The sequence below is a fragment of the Lipotes vexillifer genome, unplaced genomic scaffold (assembly GCF_000442215.2).
Source record: "Lipotes vexillifer unplaced genomic scaffold, Lipotes_vexillifer_v1.1 scaffold525, whole genome shotgun sequence".
Lineage (NCBI taxonomy): Eukaryota > Metazoa > Chordata > Mammalia > Artiodactyla > Lipotidae > Lipotes > Lipotes vexillifer.
In genome coordinates, this window is record NW_006786891.1 from 958,236 (window position 1) to 971,955 (window position 13,720).

At 43.7% G+C, this 13,720-nt stretch overlaps 1 pseudogene; it reads left to right on the forward strand.

The window, feature by feature from the left end:
* Positions 1-13,720, forward strand: part of LOC103077921 (calreticulin-like) — a 33,676-nt pseudogene that overhangs the window by 19,219 nt on the left and 737 nt on the right.

Genomic DNA, 13,720 nt, shown 5'->3' on the forward strand with positions numbered 1-13,720 from the left:
GAAGAGATGGGGGAGGTGGGGAGTGCTGGACTCAGAATTGGGTGGTGAGTTTACCTTAGTAACATCAGGGTTAGAGAGATCTAGGTTGGCTGGAGGATAATAACTGGATTTCATCAGCCTCTCAACAGGAAATCACTGAATGCCATCTCTGTGCTGGGCCTTGGGCTGGGGATAGAGTGAGCCAGGCATGGCCTCTAATCTCTCAAAACTCAGAGTCCAGTAAAGGTAAGAGTCAAGCAAAGGAGAATGACAACCTAGTCTGATTGGGGTCTGTGAGAGCACAGAGGAGGCCCCCTACCCAACCTGGTGCCTTAGGAAATGCTTCAGAGAGGCACAAAGAATGTTTCTACTGTGCTGAGTTTTGAATGATGAGCATGAATTGGTCTTGTAAAGGAAGGTGACAATTTTAGGGAGGATCGAGCTATTAGAAGAGGTAATCACATGAGAAAAGTCAAGGAGACTCTTGAGAAAGAGTAGCACCGCGAGAAGTTTGGCACAAGTAGAGCACAGGGGAGAGGCAGAGACTGAGTCTAGAGGAGACCCTAGGTCCTGGGTCATTGGAGAACTTGTGTTTGGGGCAAAGCCCTTCCCTAGCAGGACTGTGCATACAGGGACTCCCTGGGATCCTGCTCAGGGTAGGCATTGTGCTGGGACCTGCAGATACAACAGATGAGTCAGAAACGATCCCTGCAGTTGAGAAGCTCAGAGTCTAGTGGGACAGACAGAAAAACAGACAAGATCAAAGAATGACCAGAGCTGTGATGAAGGGAAGGATGGGAACTAGGTGAGACCAGAGGAGTGTGTACTCAGGAGAATGAGACCCAAAGTCTCTTTTGGGTTAACCAGAGAAATGGGATGAGGGACGTGGTAAAGTGTGTTTGTGACTATGTGGGAAGTGGCATTCAGGAACTGAGGGTCTGTTTTATTTTTTTTTTCTTTTTTTTTTTCTTTTTTTTTTTTTTTTTTGGGGGTCTGTTTTAGATGGTGCATTTAATGCTTGAGGTCCAACAGGGGACTGAAATATTCCTCGTTCCCTTTCTAGATCAATAAAGACACTCACCTGTACACTCTGATTATTCACCCCAGTGCTACTTATGAGGTCAAAATTGACAACCAGCAAGTAGCAGCTGGGCACCTGGAGGATGACTGGGACTTCTTGCCTCCCAGGAAGATAAAAGACCCCTATGCCCGGAAACCAAGGAAATGGGATGAACACCCACAAATAGAGGATCCTGAAGATAAGAAACCTGAGGTGAGGTGTTTCACTGGGAAGCAGGAGGGGATCTTAGCTGTGGGGATGGGCGAAGGAAGGAGCATCTTTCCCTCAAGGAGGTGTCCAGCTAAATATTGGTATCCAGAAAGGCATGGAGGGAAGAGGGAAGCACCTCACGTTTATTGAGGATTTACTGCCCCTGCTAGCAGCCTCTATGAGGACAAGGAAAGTGATGCTTAAAAAATGAAGTGACTTGCCCAGGCACACATACATTAGAACCAACATCTGAACCTGGATCTCTCTGATTCCAAAGTTATTGATATGGGAAACATGTGGAACATACTCACTGGTTCATTATCATTCACTGGAAAGCTGTACTGGATACAGCTATGAATAGAACAATCCAGGGACTGAGAAACCTCCTGGGACTCAGAATCTAGTGAGGGATACAGACAAGTACGTAGATGCAGGTCACACTGTGTAATTGATGGTGAGAGTCAGGGAAGCCAAATCCTGTGGGAGCCCCAAACAGGCTCCTAACTCAGGCTGAGTTGGGGTGCAGGTGGTGTTCTGGGAAGGAGGAGGCATGCTTCAGCGATTTGGTTAACCTAGGGATTGGAAAAATAGACTTTGGGGTCAGACAGATATGGTTTGTATCCGAGCTCCACCATTTACTAACTGCGAAACCCCACCTATAAGCAGTTAGACCTTGGGCAAGGAATATAACTGCTGTGAAATTTCACAAACAGGGATTATTATAATACCTATATGTGAAGGTTGTTGTGACAATTAAATGAGCTAATATACATAATTTAATGCCTGGTACATAATAAGTTCTTAATACATGGCATTTATGTGTTAATCATGTACTGAATTTCAAACAGTACATTCATTACAGCAAGGGAAATTGAGTTGGAGGAAAAATATTCCAGACCTTGAGAACAGCAGAAGTGAAGGCACATCAGTTAAGTGGAAAGTAACATGGTTATGTAAAGAACTGAAAGCAGCAGTTTAGTATTTTAGGAGAATAAAGTTCAAGGTGGAGAGTGATGGAAGATGAGTTGGAATAGTCTGTTGGAGCCAGGTCATGGAGAGCCTCACCTGCTGGGCCCTGAGGTCAGAGCAGATTCACCCTCATGCAGAGGAGATGCTCAGGGTTCAGCAAGGAGCAGCATGGCACCCAGCAACTGGAATCCATTCTGTAAGGAGAGGCCTGTAGCGAGGTGGGCAGTGGCCCAGCCATGTGTAGGGAGATTCAGTGGGCTCCAAACCCAGGGGGAGGGAGGTGTAGTCAAGGAATTAAGGCAGATGATCAAGCAGTGTCTGGATCTTCAGCACCCTGGGAGAATTAGGGACTAGTTTACTTCCAGACCCAGCAGGCAGGCTCAGGGCAGCAAGATTAACCATAGACTCTCCCTCCTGGTGTGGACCATGCACCTGATGTAGTCAGGGTTGGATCAAGGCCTGGGGGAGAGGGGAGAGGCTGCAGGCCTCTATGCTCTCTGTTGAGTAGACCCAGAGAAGGTGGAGACTACTTAGATAGGCTGGGTTCTATCAAGTCTATAGGCCCCAGGAGAGGATGCTGACTGTTAATGTCTCAGGAACCACAAAACAGCTGAAGCATCCCAGGAACTAGGGAACTTCATGCTACTGAATGACTGTGAGTCTAGTGGGCTTGGCAGCAAAGCCTTTAGTAAGTCTGGAAAGTGGTGAGCACCAAGGTGAACTGCCAGGTAGATAGAGCAAAACTTTGGAGGCTCCAGAGCAGAAGAAATATGAACGTTAGGACAGGCCATGACTTGGAGCTCTGTCTTAGGAAATAGAAGGGACCTGGGGTACAAGGGAGGACTGATACAGATCTGGGAGCATGCTGGGGTACAAGGCAGGTCACTAAGAGAGGCCTTCAGGAAGAGGGACTCAGGCTAGAAGACTTGTTCTGACAATCGGGGCACATAACTGGGGAAGGGAGAGGGCCAGGGTAAGGGAAATTCCCATCTTATTTGAGCTTAAAGTAGTCAAGGTCAGAAGGATAGAGAATATGAGGAGGCACTGGAGTTGCTTAAAGGCTTTTTTTCTGCTGTATGTTTTGGATTTGTTTGCAGAGTCCTGAGCTGGGCTTTCACAGGGGTGAGGACAGGAGAGCGGCAGGGGTAGGGCACCAGGTCCAACCCTACTGTACTCTGTATCCCAGCTTCATACCGGCCCACCCATCTGCCCTCATGGAGGGACATTTTGTTTTAGGACTGGGAAGACTTCGAATACTTCCCAGACCCAGAGGCCAGACGACTGGAATGAGGCAATGAATGGGGAGTGGGAAGGTCCCCTGATAACAGACCTGAAGGTGAGGGGGTCTCTCCTGCCAATCGGTATGAGAAATAAGAGAGAAGAGATGTAAATTTTAATCTACAGAACAGAAACTCTGAGATCCTGTGGTCATCTTCCTCCTTTCCCCTTCTCCATAAGACTGTAGCCTCATTTGGGCCATATTCTCAGGGCTGTGCCTATCTGGGAGAAGGTGGTCAAGGTTGATGCTGGGAGGCAGAGGTCCAGGGAGCTCTAGGCAAGGGATTTGTCCGGAGTGGTGGAAATCAGTCAAAGGAACATGATCAAAACAGGAAATGGGTCTGGGGTCAGGAACCGGAAGTCTCAGAAGTGGTCCAGAAAGGGGAACTTTCATGAATGAGCCAAACATGTTGGGGGAGGGTGGGGGAACTTCTTTTTAAGGGCTGTCCTGACCTCGTGTCAGAAATGAGAGGGAACTAAAGGAATCAACTATCAAATGCTCCAGAGATAATACTGACTGAGACAAACATTGTTTTATTTGGTCACAGTTTCCTACACTGCACACCAGGAAGAGAATGGCCCCAAGTCCAGAGTCCTTAGATGGTGGTTCCCTGTGAAGCTACATTTTCTTAACATCATGAACAAATTTATGCAGAGAGCTGGGACCAGGCTCAGAATGGGTCTCTGCTACCTTGTTCATATCCCTCTGGGTAGAAAGGGGAACCTGGGGGCTTCCCTCGTGGTGCAGTGGTTGAGAATCTGCCTGCTAATGCAGAGGACACGGGTTCGAGCCCTGGTCTGGGAGGATCCCACATGCTGCAGAGCAGCTGGGCCCATGAGCCACAACTACTGAGCCTGAGTGTCTGGAGCCTGTGCTCCGCAACAAGAGAGGCCGCGATAGTGAGAGGCCCGAGCACTGCTTGCCACAATTAGAGAAAGCCCTCGCACAGAAACGAAGACCCAACACAGCAAAAATAAATTAATTAATTAATAAACTCCTACTCCCAACATCTTCTTTAAAAAAAAAAAAAGAAAGGGGAACCTGGAAGAGTCTTGTGCATTAGCTCAAAGAAAGGGAGAGAAACTCAAGGAATCCTGCTCTGAATCCTTATGCCTAATTGATTAATCTTTCTGATTGCATGAGAAGGATGGAAAAATACTAATGCCATGTTCACTCTTTGGTGCTTTGCTTAAGGACAATGTAAACCTCGGATCATTCACAGTCTCAGTTACCAGGGGGAGTGGATTCATCCAGAAATAGACAACCCTGAATATAAGCCTGACCCAACCATTTGTCACTATTATAACATTAGTGTCCTTGGCCTGGACCTTTGGCGGGTAAATCTCTCTGGGCTCAGAGCCAGGGAAGAACAGTCCCTCTAAATATTCCACAAAGTAGAAAGAGCTCCAGGCTGGAAATTACAAAACTTGAGTGAGTCTTGACCTTTCTAAACCTCAAACTGTTCCTCTTTAAAATGGGATTAATTATATTCATCCTAATAATTATAATAGCTAAAATTTATTGAGTCTCTACCATGTACCAAGCACTATTTCAGAGACTTTGCAAATGCCATTTAACTCTCACTATGAAATCTCCTACTTCTAAATGTGAAAACTGACGTTCAGCAAAGTTAGCTAACTTGCCTGAAGACACATCTGGTAAGCAGAAAAGCTGGAATTTGAATGCAGGCCTTTCTGAGGCTAGATTCAGTGTTCCAATACTTTATACTGCTAGGCCGGTCCTACGTGAATCTTGGGGTAGTTCTGGAAATAAAAGGGAATCAGAGATGTGGTAAAGCTTTGAAATATTAAAATCCCCAGATAGATGTTGGGACTGATTGTCCCAGCCACGATGACAAATCCTGACCTAGCCTCCCTCTTCCCTGCCAGTTACCTTTCCTGGCTCTGATTTGAAGGAAAAGAGGAGGCCTCAGATACTCAGGCCTTCACAGAGTTGTTTTCTTCCAATGAGAGCTGATGTTGAAAATGCAAGGATTCTTTCCCAACTCAGGAGAAAGAGAGCACCTCAAGTGCCCGCCCCAGAGTGAAAGCGTTAGCCCAGGAGGCCTCTTGGAAACTGCAACCTATCAATACATAGTCTTGGAATTCCCTTGGAGAGGTAGGGGAAGTGAGCATTAATATCCCTTATTATTACCTTGTATTATGTTTGAGAGAATTGAGAACAGAAATGTCACATGATGTGCCCAAGAGCATACAGCTAGTGCATGGGAGAGACAGGATTCAAAGGTCTGTCATCCTGTAAAGTCCTTGTTTATTGATTACACCCACTGTACAATAGAGCCTCTAGAAACTGCAGCCACTTATCCATGGGTGTATCCTGGAATGTTCTACAGCCAGTGAAATCTCTGTCTCTGACCAGTGATTTCTACAGTTCAAGGCTGCTAAAGGTCTCTTGAACAGACACCCCCAATTTGAAGCTTTCTTGGTTTATTTATTTATTTTGACTTTCTTGTTTTCCTGGCTCAGTAAGGCCAGCACACAAGTGTAAGGAGATGATGTATGTAAATTTCCATGTGCATAGTAGGGGTTCAGGAGAGAAGGAAGAAGAGAGACATATGTCATTCTTTTGTTCCTTTTTTATCTGAAGAATGTGGATACAGTTTGTACAAATTCCCATTGTTATCTCTTTTTTTTCAGTTGTCCCTTTTAAATAAATAATAGGAATTTTCTACATCTTGAAAAAATATGTGGTCATATTAATATGCCTAATCTGATTGTTTCCTTAAAATGCATTGGGTTTTTTTCCCACTGAAAACATTAAGGTACACACTTTAAACAGTTTCTTTGTTCATCTACAAAATTTAAAAATTATTTGACACTAATTGCTCTGAGTTCTTGTGCTCTGAGTCCTCAAGTAGGCAAACTTTTCTATTTGAGAATTTAAACCATGCTGAAGGAGTGTTTCTCAAACTTTAACATGCGTATGAATCACTCAGATCTTAATAAAATGCAGATTCTGATCCAGCAGGTCTGGGACAAATCCTGAGAGACGACATTTCTGAAACTCCAGCATTGTCTCTCTTTTTTTTTTTTTTTTTTTTTTTTATACAGCTCTGCACAACGCTGACATCACCCTTGCAGGCATCCTTTCCTTTTAAGTTCTAGTTGGGTCCGACACTCCCAAGTCCTACTCCACCCTACCCACTCAGCCAAACCAACACACCTAGTTTATCACAGGGTCCCTGCACCTCATTGGAAAAGCGTAGCGACTCTCAGCATAGAGATGGGCCGGAATTCTCTCACCTGCCCTGTGCCAACCCAGGGTTCCAGATGCTCTGTGAGTCCATTGCCCTCTGCATCAGGTCCTAGCCTAGTAAGCTGCTTAATCTTCCTGCTTAGTCCCTGATCCATCCTGTTCTCTGTTCCTACACTCCCATACACAGTCCCTTTTCTTTTCTTTCCTTTTTTTTCCTTAGGTTGAAGATACTGCCTTCTTTTCTTTTTTTTTTTTTTTTTGTCTTGTGATACAGCTCTGCACAACGCTGACATCACCCTTGCAGGCATCCTTTCCTTTTAAGTTCTAGTTGGGTCCGACACTCCCAAGTCCTACTCCACCCTACCCACTCAGCCAAACCAACACACCTAGTTTATCACAGGGTCCCTGCACCTCATTGGAAAAGCGTAGCGACTCTCAGCATAGAGATGGGCCGGAATTCTCTCACCTGCCCTGTGCCAACCCAGGGTTCCAGATGCTCTGTGAGTCCATTGCCCTCTGCATCAGGTCCTAGCCTAGTAAGCTGCTTAATCTTCCTGCTTAGTCCCTGATCCATCCTGTTCTCTGTTCCTACACTCCCATACACAGTCCCTTTTCTTTTCTTTCCTTTTTTTTCCTTAGGTTGAAGATACTGCCTTCTTTCATCAGGACAGAGGCTAGGCGGAGATGGCAGTGAACAAGAAAATTCTTTCTCTTAGGTTTGGGACTCCTTATGATCTTTGAAAGAGTAGTGACACAAAATGCAATGAATATAGCCTAACAGCCATAATGCAAAGCAATTGACATTCCTTAGGTCATATGGTCTGTGTCACAGGCCTGTGGGGCTGGAGGGTAGGGCTTATCATCTCCGTTTTACTGACCAGGAAGCGGAGGGCTTAGAGAGGTGACTTGACTTGTCAAGATCCCATAGCTAGTAAGTGCCCAAACCTATACTCTTTCCATTTTATGCTTCAAGTGGGACATCACAGGAAACCAGGTAACTTTCAGTGAATTAACTTTTCAGGCTTTACAGTCTCACAGAGCTCTTTCTCACATATTCTTTTCTCCTGAGAACTGTATGAAGAAAGCAGGGAAATTATATTTTCTTCCATTTTCCAGATAAAATCATGGAGGCACAGAAGAGATATGAGTAAACCAAGGTCCCTCCACTAGTGAGTTGTAGGAAGCAGGACTGGCCCTCATGTCCTGATTCTCAGTTGGAGGCAGAGCCAGGAGTTTAGTGTAGGGGGGATGGGGGTAAGTGAGCACCAAAGAGAACAGGGGAGATTGGAAACATTTCTCATGTGAGTAGAAAAAATGGAAGAGCCAAAAAATGAGCAGTTCCCTAACCAAGACTGCTGACAGTTCAAAAAGAAAAAAACAAAACAAAAACTAAATCCCAACTCACGAAAAGAAAAAAAAATCCCAAAGAAAAAAATCATAAAGTTGCATAAGGAATTATTAAAACCAATTTTTTTAATGGCTCAGAGGAAATTAATGATCTTTATTCAAAGTGGCTATTTTGTCATTTATTTTTCTGCTGAGGACAGGGTTGGGGGGATGATGTAAGCCAAATAAAAGTCTTTCTTATTTAAAAAAAGCAAAACAAAACGAAACATTTTTCAAACCCTAGAGGAAGGACACATGATAACTCATGCTGCAATCTTTCTCGTGGTCACACAACGGCTCTCACACAATTAACTTGCTGATTTATTTAACATATAATGCTAAAGCAAAAGAATCCAGAATGACTCTCCTTTTGTTTCTTTTGAAACATAATCCAGATAATGAAAAGTTATGATAATAACTATTATCATTTATCAAATGACTGTTATCTGCTAGGCACTGTGCTTTACATATATTATTTCTAATGCTCATGACAACACTTCAAGTGAGTTAGTTTTAATACTTCACTTATGAGGGAATAGGCTCAGAGGAGTTGAGTAACTTCCCCAAAGTCACACAGCTAGTATGTGGTTGAGCTGGTCTGTCTGACTCCATGACTGCTGCTCTTTCTATTTTGTTCCTTTATCATTAATAAACACTGAAATTATTATATACCGTTGACTTGATTCATCTTTTTCTTTAATTGTAAATATTAAATATGTTATTTTAAGAAAATAGAGAAATATGGTAGAGAATCTAAATTATGCTTGCACTTCTTGTGGAAACTTTTCTTTTCCCCATATTCTTTTAGTTTTTCTGATTATATTGAGGAGAGAACCTTAAAAAGGACATCTATAAGTGGCAGCAGAGACTATCAATCTGAGTTGGGGCAAGAGCCACTGGACAGCAATTTGGAGCCTAGCAGAATGATGAAAATTTCTTCACAACCCTCTGAAAGAGTGGTCACAGGCTTGGAGGACACAGAACCTTGGGAAACAGTAACGTAACTTCTTTCTAGAGCAGATCAGCTAAGGCGGCACAGCATTCTGGACCCTCTGTGCTCTTAATCATCTTTGTATTCCCTCACTCCACCTCAGTTATTGATTAAAATCTCTGGTCTGTGGCCTGGGAATCTGAATTTAGCAAAGTTTCCAGTTGATTTTTTAAAGCCTTTTGACCTAGTTCTAATAATCCCATTGTTTTCATTTCAACAGGTGAAATCAGGCTGCATCTTTGACAATTTCCTTCTTACAAATAATGAAGAGTTTGCAGAAGAGACTGGAAGTAAGACCTGGGGAATAAGAAAAGTAAGATTTTCCTTCACTTGGATTTCCAGGTGTCTGACTCCTCAGTTGTGCACTGTTCTTTGCATTTAAAAAATCAGTCTCACAGTCATTGTCTCATTTGCTGGTTACATGGCCCTGAGAGGCAGGGTAAAGAACTTGTATTCATTGGACATCTACGACCTTGTACTTGACTTTATGACCACTTTACAAAAGTCTTCCCACAAAGCCCTTAAAACAACCCAGCAAGACACGTATTGTTATTCCCGTTTTTCAGATGTAGGAATTGAGATTCATAGAGTATAGATAAACTGTGCAAGGTCACATGCAGCCTTTCACTTGTTGAGTTAGAATGCACACTCCTTCTGTGTCACACTCCCTGCTCACAGTATGGTGATCTAGAAGGGAGCCACTGAACCCATTTCTGATGGATGACTTGGAGAAGGAAGCAAGATGTTAGTGCTGTTTACCAGCTTCCCTGCTCTCCTAGAACTATTTTACAGGTGGAGTGATACTTAGGACAATGGCTTCTTCTTGGTGCCACCCTTCATCCAGACCTCCTGGTTCTGCAGGAAGGGCCATTCAAGCAGGTTTGTGGCCAATGCTTGATTACCCAAAAGGCAGACAAGGCTCATGGTTAGAGCACCAGCAAAGCACAGGCATTAAAAAGAAATTTATTTATTTATTTATTTTTATTTTTGGCTGTGTTGGGTCTTCGTTGCTGCTCAGTAGTTGTGGCTCGTGGGCTCTAGAGTGCAGGCTCAGTAGCTGTGGCGTGCAGGCTTAGTTGCTCCGCGTCATGTGGGATCTTCCTGGACCAGGGATCGAACCCGTGTTCCCTGCATTGGCAGGCAGATTCTTAACCTCTGAGCCACCAGGGAAGTCCTCTAGTATTGTTTTATTGAGGAAATATTACATATTGGTCAAGAGCATGAGTTTTAGAGCTAGATTGCTTAGGTTCAAATCCAGGCTCCATTACTTACTAGTACAAACTTGGTCAAGTTGTTTAACTTCTCTGATCTTCAGTCTCCTCATCTATAAATTGGGAATATTGATGCCAATTATCTTTTAAGTTCCTGGCATATAGTAAGTGCTCAATACATGGTACTTATTATTATTAACCTATATATTCACTTGGCAAATATTTGTTGAGTGCTTGTTCAAAGCACTGTTGTAGTTGTTGGAGATATACCAGTGAAATAAAACAGAGAAGTTTCTGCCCTCATGGGGCTTACATTCAGTCAGGGGAGCCCAACAAGAAACATATAAAGAAGTAAATATATATGCATGAGATGGTGAGATAAACTACAGAGAACAATAAAGCAATAGAAAGGGCTGTCATCATGGGGGTTTTGCTCTTTGGTCAGGAGAGGCTTTGTTGAGTAAGCAACATTTAAGAGACTTGGAGGAATTAAGGAGCAAATCACGCAGATGTTTGGGAGGAAGAGCCTTCTGGTAGAGAGAACAGCAAATGCAAAGTCCCTGAAGTAGAAGCATAACTTGCTTGTCTAAGAAAGAGTAAACAGTACAGTGTGACTAGAGCTGAGTGAGAAAGAATGAGAGTAGTTGGGGCCATTTCCCTGAGTAAAATGGGGAGCCATTGGAGCCATTTTTAGCAAAGGAGTGATATGAACTGGCTCATAGATTGAGATGTTACTCTGGCTGCTGCATTGCAAAAGTCTACACGAATGAAAAAGGACTATAGGGGAACAAAGGCAGAAGCGAGTGGTAGTGGTGGAGGTAGAGGAATGCTCAGATTCTAGATCCATTTTGAAGGTTAAACTCACAAGAGTGATGGATTAGATATAAAATATGGGTTGGAGTAAAGAGGGATGGCTCCAAGGTTTTTGACCCCAATGACCAGAAGGATGGAGTTATTGAGGATGAGCTTTGGGGCACCCCAACAGTTAGAGATCAGGGAGATAAAGTGGAACCAGCAAACAAAACAGAAAGGGTAGCCGACGAGGTAGGAAGAGAACCAGGACATTATCCTGTAGGCCAAGTGAAGAAAGTATTTTAAGGGGGAAAGGAGTGATCAATTGTATTGAATGATCAAGAAAGATGAGGACTGAGAATGGACCACTGAATTTAATAACATGGGGTTCATTGGTGACTCTGACAAGAGCAGTTTCAGTGAGACGTATAGGGGGAAAAAATGGGTCCAAGAAAGAATGGAAGGAGAACAACTAGAGACAACAAGTATAAGCTAGTCTTTTGTGGAGTTTTGCTGTAATAAGTGTAGAGAGAATAGGGTGGTAGGTAAAAGGAAATGTTGGTCAAGATTTTTTTTTAATATACGGTAGATCTTCCTGCCTGCTTGTATGTTAATGGGAATGATACAATAAAGAGAAAAAACAATATAGGAGGGCAAGAGCAGAATTTCTAGAACACTGTTTTTGAGAATATGAGAGTAGATGACATCTAGTGCCCAAGAAGATGGGTTGGCTTTCCATAGGAATATGGTTATTTTATCCATAATCACAGGAATAAAGAATGACTATATAAGAATAAATACAGGGCTTCCCTGGTGGCTCAGTGGTTGGGAGTCCACCTGCCGATGCGGGGGACGTGGGTTCGTGCCCCGGTCCGGGAGGATCCCACGTGCCACAGAGCGGCTGGGCCCGTGGGCCATGGTCTCTGAGCCTGCGCGTCCCAAGCCTGTGCTCCACAGCGGGAGAGGCCACAGCAGTGAGAGGCCCGCGTACCGCAAAAAAAAAAAAAAAAAAAAAAAAAAAAAAAAAAAGAATAAATACAGGCAGGTAGGGTAGATTTGTGGTGGGAGTATATGTAGTTGTATTCTTTGGGAAGCAGACACCAAGATGGTGTTAGAAATGTAGGCGATTTATCGGGGATAATGCCTGGGAAAGATGAAGGGTAGAGGGTGCAGGAATAGACACCTGTGAAAGGAGAAAGGAAAAGGAGAATTGGGTAGGAATTATAGTCAAGTGCAGTGCAGCTCTGAGAAAGTCTTGCTAGTCCAACATTGCTCCAGGGGAAAAGGTGAAGGACAGTGAACCAACCACAGAAATATAGTAGAGGCTCATCAGTTAGCATTAAGGGCTCACTTGAGTTTAGTTGGTTTTTTTTTAATTGTCAAATGTCTTGGCATTTAAAAAAATTTTTTTTTATATTGGACTATAGTTAATTTTTGAGTTTAGTTTTAATGAGTTTAAAATGAGAACAATCTGTTTTTACTATTTTGTCTAGCCATTTTCTCTGCTTAGGTGCAAGCCTGGCAAGTTGGAATTAACCAGATTTGAAGATTTGCCCAACTAAGGGAGGGAAGGGCAAAGGAGTTGAAGATGTTTGCGAGAGAGTCGTCGCATAAAAATAAAGAAAGCAGGAAAGGGAAGATATGAGTTGGTTGAGGTCTAATGAAAAGGAAATGGTTTAACAAGTTGTTATAGGTCCAGGTGGGCTTGAGGAGTTGGTAGAGTTGGTCTTTTGTTGCCTTTGGCAAGAACTGTTTTGGTAAGGATCGGAGGTTGGGAACAGATCAGTGAGTAGAGCAGCGAGAGGGAAGTGAAGAAATAGAGACATTAACTGTAGCCAGTGCTTTCCAGGCATAAGAAAATGAAGGCCTGATTGAAAGAGAGAATGTGGGAATAACGTGGGAAACACAACAAGATGTCAAACACTTGCTCCCACTAGGATTGTCGAAGGCCCTATCCTACTGGGCATGCAGGTTCTCAATCTAGCTTTGTCCCCCAGGTCTGGGTAGAAGACCACCAGATTCTCTAGGTGAGGATTAAAGCCCTAGAGGAGTTTAGACTGTGTCTTTTTTTTTTTTTTTTTAATTCTTGGCTGCATTGGTTCTTCGTTGCTGCACGCGGGCTTTCTCTAGCTGCGGCAAGTGGGGGATACCCTTCATTGTGGTGCACGGGCTTCTCATTGCAGTGCCTTCTCTTGTTGCAGAGCATGGGGTCCAGGCACGTGGGATTCAGTAGTTGTGGCACAAGGGCTCAGTAGTTGTGGCTCATGGGCTCTAAAGCGCAAGCTCAGTAGTTGTGGCGCACAGGCTTATTTGCTCCACGTCATGTGGGATCTTCCCGGACTAGGGCTCGAACCCATGTCCCCTGCATTGGCAGGTGGATTCTTAACCACTGTGTCACCAGGGAAGTCCCAAGGATGGTGTCCTTTCTTTAAGGCCCCTCTGAGTAGTAAAATTTATGAAGACGGCTCTAAGGATCAAATTCTAGCACCTGGATGAACACATTAGAGAACTCAGAAGTCCCATTTCTGACTGCAAACTTGTACTGGCTACAGTTCAAAAGCAAATTCAGAGTTCCATAAAGGTTGTTTTACTGTGATATAGCAGAAAGAGCACCAGACTTGGAACCA